Source organism: Mus caroli, chromosome 4 (assembly GCF_900094665.2).
Source record: "Mus caroli chromosome 4, CAROLI_EIJ_v1.1, whole genome shotgun sequence".
In the NCBI taxonomy this organism is placed as follows: domain Eukaryota; kingdom Metazoa; phylum Chordata; class Mammalia; order Rodentia; family Muridae; genus Mus; species Mus caroli.
The window spans coordinates 84516633-84524580 of record NC_034573.1 but is presented as its reverse complement, the minus strand read 5'-3'; positions in this window follow the sequence as shown (position 1 = coordinate 84524580).

Genomic DNA, 7948 nt, shown 5'->3' with positions numbered 1-7948 from the left:
GCTCCCTGCAGGGCAGGTCACTGTCCTGCGACTGGGAGGGTGCCGGATGTCTGCGGCCCCAAAAGGGTGCTGCCTCAGCGGCTCTGTGGCTCCTGCCTGTCCCAGAAGCTGTCTGCCTCTGTAACCCATTTTTAATTGGATTATTTGGGTTGTTCATGTCTACCTTCTTGAGTTTTTTGTAAATTTTGAATATTAGTCCTCTGTCAGATGTAGGGTTGGTGAAGTTCCTTTCCTAGTCTGTAGGCTGCCATTTTGCCATAATGACAATGTCCTCAGCCTTATAGAACATTTGAAATTTCTTGAGGTCACTTTTTGTCAATTGTTGATCTTAGAGCCTGAATCATTGATGTTCTGTTCAGGAAATTGTCCCCTTTATTAATGCATTGAAGGTATTTCTCACTTTCTCTTCTAGGTGACTTAGTGCATCCAGATTTTTGTTGAGGCCTTTGATTCACTTGGAATTGAGTTTTGTGCAGGGTGATAAATATGGTTCTATTTTCATTCTACATTATATCCAGTTAGACCAGCACCATTTATTGAAATGCTTTCTTTTTTCTCTTATATGGTTTTGGCTTCTTTATAAAAAAATCAAATGTGCATAAGTCTGTGGGTATATTTCTGGGTTTTCCCTTTGATTGAATTGATCGGCATGTCTGTTTCTTTTTTTATGACTATTGCTCTGTGGCACAGCTTCAGGTTAGGGATGGTGATTCCTCCAGAAGTTCTGTAATTGTTCAGGATTGTGTGGGCTATCCTGGGTTTTGTTTTCCATGTAAAGTTGATAATTGCTCTTTCAAGGTCTAGAAAAAAATTGTGTTGGAGTTTTGATGGAGATTGCATTGAATCTGTAGATAGTTTTTTGATAAGATGACCATTTTCACTATGTTAATCCTGCCTGCCTATGAGCATGGGACATCTTTCCATCATCTGATATATTTTAAAATTTCTTTCTTCAGGGCTTTGAAATTCTTTTCATACCAATATTTCACTTGCTTGGTTACAGTTACACCAATATAGTTTATATTATTTGTGGCTATTATAAAAAGTGTTACTTTCCTAATTTCTTTCTTGGCCCATTTATCATTTGTATAAAGGAGGACTACTGATTTCTTTAAATTAATTTTGTATTCAGTCACTTGGCTGAAGCAGATTATCAACTATATGAGTTCTCTGGTAGAATTTTGGGGTCACTTATGTATACTATCATATCATCTGAGAGTAGTGATAGCTTGCCATCTTCCTTTCTAACTCTTATTCCCTTTATCGCCTTTAGTTGCCTTATAGATGGAACTTTAAGAACTATATTGAATAGATATGGAGAGAATGGGCTGCCTTTTCCTGTCCCTGATTTTAGTGTAATTGCTTCATTGCAGGGATGCAGAGATGGTCCAATATATGAGTATTCTTCAATATAATCCATCATATAAATAAATGAAAGAAAAAAATCACATGATTATCTCATAGATGCTGAAAAAGCATTTGATAAAATTCAGCACCCCTTCATGTTAAAGGTATTAGAGAAACTAGGGGTAGAGGGTACATACTTGAAGATAATCAAAACAACATACTGCAAACCAATAGCCAACATTAATTAAATTGCTGGTATGAGAATTTCTACTTTCATTCTAGAGCCATTTAGTGCTAGAAACTTTCCTCTTACCACTGCTTTCATTGTGTCCCATAAATTTGGGTATGTTGTGCTTTCATTTTCATTGAATTTTAGAAAGTCTTTAATTTCTTTCCTATTTCTTCCTTGTCCCAGTGATTATTGTGTAGAGAGTTATTCAATTTCCATGAGTATGTAGGCTCTCCAGTGTTTCTCTTGATATTGAAGTCCAGCTATAATCTATGTTGGTCTGATAAGATATAAGGCTTTATTTCTGTTCTTTTGTATCTGTTGATGCTTGCATTGTGACAGACTATATGATCAAGGAGAAGAATTCTTGAAGTGCTGAGAAGAAGGTATATTCTTTTGTGTTTGCTTGTTTGTTAGGTCCATTTGATTCATAATGTCTGCTTATTTCATTGTTTCTCTGTTTAGTTTTTGTCTGTTGACCTGCCAATTGGTGAGATGGGGTGTTGAAGTCCCCCACTATTATTGTGTGGGGTTTGATTGTGATTTAAGCTTTAGCAATGTTTCTTTTACAAATGTGAGTGCCCTGGTGTTTGAGGCATAAAAGCTCAGAGTTGAAATATCATCTTTGTAGATTTTTTTCCTTTGATAAGTATGAAGTGTCTTTTCCTGTCACTTTTGATTAATTTTGGTTGAAAGTCTCTTTTATTAGATATTATAATGGCTACTCCAGCTTGCTTTTTGGGTCCATTAGATAGAATTGACTCATACCCTTGTATACATGAGTAGCACAAATAGGAAAGCATGAATTATAAAATATACCAAAAAAACAATAAAATCCCATAAAATTGAATGGACTATGAGTATGGAAGAGAAATATGAGTGAGTATGATTAAAATATGGTATAATATTAAATATATAATTATCAAAGAATTAACAAAATATTATATTTAAACTTTTTTGAAATTCACGTTTTGAGTTGTTTTGCATGTGAGAAGCATAAGGGATTATCTCAGATCATATTATTCCCTCTACCATAACTCAAATATTATAGCTCTGGTGCTGAATCCTAAGTTACACCATGGAAATAGATCATTATACTAGGCTTTTATGAAGAAAAAAGTCTTACTTTTGGTTTCTGTTGCTGTGAAGAGACAAAATAACCATAGCAACTCTTATAAAGGAAAACAGTTAATTGGGACTGGCTTACAATTTCAAAGTTCTAATCCATTATCATGGTGACATGTAGTCAGACATTATACTAAAGAAGGAGCTGACAGTTCTACATCCAGATCAGAAGGCAGAAGGAAGAGAATGCCACACTAAACCTGGCTCAAGCATCTGAGACCTCAAAGTTCAGCCCCAGTGACCCATTTCTACCAACAAGGTCATACTTATTCCAACAAGGCCATACCTTCTGATAGTGACACTACCTATGGGAATATAGGGGCAATTTTCAATCAAATCAGCATTAAAATACTTATTGATTTGATTACAGTTATGACATAATTATTGATATAAACTATATTGTAATAGCACTTACATAGAACACCTGATATTCTAACAAATATAACAAACATGTTCTAAGATACAAGAAACATCAGTTACATAAAATACAAAAGAAACACTTTTTACTTATAGTAGAGACAAGTTGCCAAGAAATGGAATGGAAATGGGTTTCAGCTTCTCAATAGGCTACAAAGATATTGGGAGAGTCCTTTAAAAGGAAAAATTGGTAACTGATTTCTTTTTGATAACATGTCACATTTGGCCCTATAATTTAAGCATGGGCAAGTATAAAATGCGACTTGCTTTTCTCTAAGTATCTTGATGGAGAAATGATAATAGTTCTCTGAACTAGACAAATATGCAGGTATGAAAAATTCAGGAAGCTAAAGCTGGTAAAATACATGTGTAGCTCTAAATAATAGGCAGCAAACACAGGGCTTGCATGGGTCAGTTCCAGGTCCTCTACATCTGTCGTAGCTGTTATCTTGGTATTTTTATGGGATTTTTAATAGTGGGATTGGGTGTATCTCTGACTCTTTTGCCTGCTCTTTGAATTCTTCCTCCAATGGAGTTACCTTTTCCAGCCTCAATATGAGGGCTTTTGCCTTGTTTTATCCTATCTTGCTTTGTCCTGTTTGGCTGCCACGGCTTAGAGGCCTGCTCTTTTCTGAAGATGAAGCAGAAGGGATATGGGTCTGGAGGAGAAGGGAGGTATAAGGGAATAGTGGAAAAAGAAAAACTGGTGGGTATGTATTGTGTGAGATACAAATCAATTTAAAATTAAAATACCATCACCACCATCAACACATAGTAGTAGTAGTAGTAGTAGTAGTGTGAATATATTTATACATAGTTGTTTATCAAACACACAAGCACATGATAAGGCCATGTCTTGCCTTAAATATTATGAGTAATGAGATTTACCCAACATCAGTATTTCTATTTTCTTCACATTTAAAGTTTTTTCTTAGCCGGGCGTGGTGGCGCACNAAGGCCAGCCTGGTCTACAAAGTGAGTTCCAGGACAGCCAGGGCTAAACAGAGAAACCCTGTCTCGAAAAACCAAAAAAAAAAAAAAAAAAAAAAAGTTTTTTCTTTTACTCCAAGAATTTATGCCTATTTAACTATTACATATGTTTACTAAGACTTAATATTATGTATCACTGGAAATAAAAGCTCTGTAAAAATAATTTTCTAAATTAAGAAATGTATCATTTAGAACACAGTAACCATAAAATAATACACAGTATAAAGAAACAGAGGTACAAACATTGATCTAAAATGAGGATAACTAATGTTAATAATAGTGTATAATCTAGGAAGTATGAGACAGAGTTATGAAGGTAAACATTCTGTAGGGGAAATGAAAAAGAATGAGTGTAACAAAGAATTACCCACATCAATAGCTTGGGAAATAGCCAACTGCTACAAAAGCTCTCTTTTGATTGTTTGGTATAGATATTTCAAAGCTTGGAACAAAAGGATAAGGTGTAAGAAATGTCATATGAATCCAGCTATGATCTTAGAATAGTAAGCTGTCAAGAATTTTATTCAAATATAAAAATTCTATAAGTAAAAACAAGGCACAAAGAGAAATAAATTGACTATGGTAAATATAAGATGTAGGTGGCAAAATGGAAGACAAAGTAGACTGCATTGTATGTCAAAAATAAATAAGATATCAAAAAGTTGAAGCAGTAATATTACATCAAATTCAAAGATAGTTCAAGAAAGAAGCTTATGAAAAAGTTGCTATGAATTACATTTAAGAAACATGGAAATAGAAAAGTCCAATAAACCCAGATATTGTGTTCTATTTTCCTAAAAAACTAACTGTGGTGCAATAGAAAAAGCATATATATATATATATATATATATATAAACATATATATATATATATAAACAATAAACATAAGATTCTATAATTCCCCAGATACTCCTAAACATTTGAACATTTAGCTGAATTTGAAAATGTTTGGGGATAGCATAACTTGATAAAAATCACATAATGCTAATAAAAGTCCCATAATTGAAAATATATTTAATCAAAATACTATAAGTCTTTTAACAAAACAAAAGAAATACCCTACCCAGAAAAATGCACATTCTACCAAACCTATAAGGAAGCTAACAGGCCATTTTTTGGTAAAATTTCTAAGAGAAGAGAAAAGTAAAAATGCCCTCAAATTAGATCAGGAGAATACCATTATTTGGGTAACAAAATATACTTAGAAAAATTTTGATGATCAAATATTGTTATGAATATTAAGGCAAAAGCCTTAGAGAAAACACTTGAAGTTCAAGACAATAACAAGTAAACTGAAATGTAAATGATTTGATTTAATTACGGAAAGGCAAAAAAATAATCAATACAAGTGGAACAAGGAAGAATATAATATATGATCAGCACAAGGAATTCTCTGAGGCCTTTGTGAAAATTCAACATGAATTTTTAGTTTTTACAAAGTGCCTAAGGACAGATGAAAAGCAATTTTCAACACTGGACACTGTGGATAAGAATGGAAATAAAGAAGAGCCTCTAGAAAACTACGCAGGAAAAAGAGAGGAGGGTAATTAATGTATAACTAAGCACTTCTAAAAACAGAATCATAAGTAGGTGGTGAAACACTCCTGCGTGTAGCAGAATAGCTAAGTTCAGAACTAACCCATGTGTCTAGATGAAAGAACTAATATAATCAATTATATTCTTACAATGGAATATTACTCAGCCTAAAAAAGGAAATAACATGTTATGAGTCAAAATTGACCATACCATGCTAATTCAAATAAAATCTATATGGAGGAGAAACAATTGAGTGGTTCTGCATAATGAAGCACTTAGAGTAGACCAATTTCTGATGGCAGGAAAAAATAAAGAGTCAGTGATCATTGAGCATGAAGTTTCATTTTTGTCAGACTGGAACAGTTCTAAAAATGAATGTGGGAAGAACAGAACAGCACGGGTGTGTTTGACAGCAGGAACTTATGCAAAAAAAAATTCAAAATACCAAACATTATCTTACCCTTTGCCCTAGTGTACATGTAATAAATGGAAATATTTTAAGTAGACAAACATAAGAATCGGCCATACGTAAATGCAATTTCTTAGTTTCCTTAAGAGTTATAAACTATAAATTCTTAATTAAGAAAACTGCTTGGTAAAAAATGTCAAAAAATTGATTATGACTCTATGGATCACTAACAAGTATTCAAAAACAAAAAACAAAAGGAGACCATTTCAAGATCACAAAGTCTCAAACAACTAAACAAGAGTGTGCTAAAATATATAAAATATTATCACACAAAAACTATAAACCAAGGGGAAAAATTGAGCAAATTATGCTTATAGATCAAAAATCTGGTTCTGTGAAAACATATATTCTCCTGTAACTCAAGATCCAATCCTAATCATTCATCCGATAGGAGTCTATAGACTAGAATATTCACAGAGACTTTACTGAATGCTATGCTCTGCCAAATACTGTAAGCCATCATAAAATTCACTATTGCAGAAAGTATGCATTAAGAAAGAGTTAAAAAAATAGAGCAACTTCCTGAAAATGTGAATAGGGATTCTTGATGAGAGTGGAAATCATCACACAGACTTAGGAAAACTGTTTTTATCTACCTTATCTAAAAAAGATGAAGACACACAGACTGTATCTCTCTATCAGTCAAGTGGCTAGTTATATACCCAACAGAAATGTGTATAATTATATGTCATGAATTAGATATACATACCTGATTTGTTTCTATGGTACCTAAACAATAAATCCTTTGGATGGGAATCTTCAGCTTATAGGATTTGAGCATTATACATTCTTTAAAAGAACATTACACACGTATGATGACAAAAAATGACAATGGGCCTCATTGTCAACCTAAAGAACACAGCACACAACAAACCAAAGAAGACACAAGGGAGCATATACTATATAATTCTACTTATGTAAAACTCTAACATGACATCTCACAAGTCTTTCTAAAGTAATGAAATTATGAATGATATTGGGGGATATTCTTATCATCAAGATGGGGACCTAGTAATCAGGTGAAAGTGATGGAACATATGGTATCTAGGATGCTTCACTTCTTGACATTTTAATTTTGATCTTTTAATTTGTTTTTTACCTTTTGACATTATAATTATCATTTTCCTCTTTTTTCCTCCCTATGAAACATTTCATGAAGCCCTCTGCTTGGCTCTTAATCAATTTCTTGCCTTGTTGTTTTTAATTATTGGTGTGTGTGTCTCTCTGTGGGTACATATGTGTTTCTACCTTCATATTCTTAAATACATAAATATAAAACTGCTAGCATATTTAGTTGTAAATAATAATGGTTGTATGACAAATATCTGTGTGTTGACTTTAATTAATATTTCACATTGAGTTAAAAATTGTAAGAACTATGAGCTATTAAGTTATATGAATGCCAAAAGGATGCTTTAAAAGTATTTAAATAGTATGAAGGATTGTTAGCCTGCTTTATTAAAACCCTTTGCTATAATTACTTATCCTCTGGCTTTTAGGGGAGCTAAAAAACTCTAGCAGGGATTTATTGGTACCTGAAAAATGCTAAAGCTCTAAGAATGAGGTTAGATTTCACAGTATATGATAGGAGAGAGAAATTTTAATTCATTTCTTCTTACATGGCTGCCGCCTTTACATTTCCTAATTTTGGCCAAACATTACTAATTCACCCACTGTCCAGGTGGATGAGTTTGAAGATCCTCATCTCTTCCTGGTATGCTATAGCTACCGTTGCCAAAGCTACTAGCAGTAAAAGATGCCTCATTTTGTTGTGCTAGAGACTAAAAGATGTATAGTGTTGAGTATACATGTGTAACTCTTCAGACTCCACACAA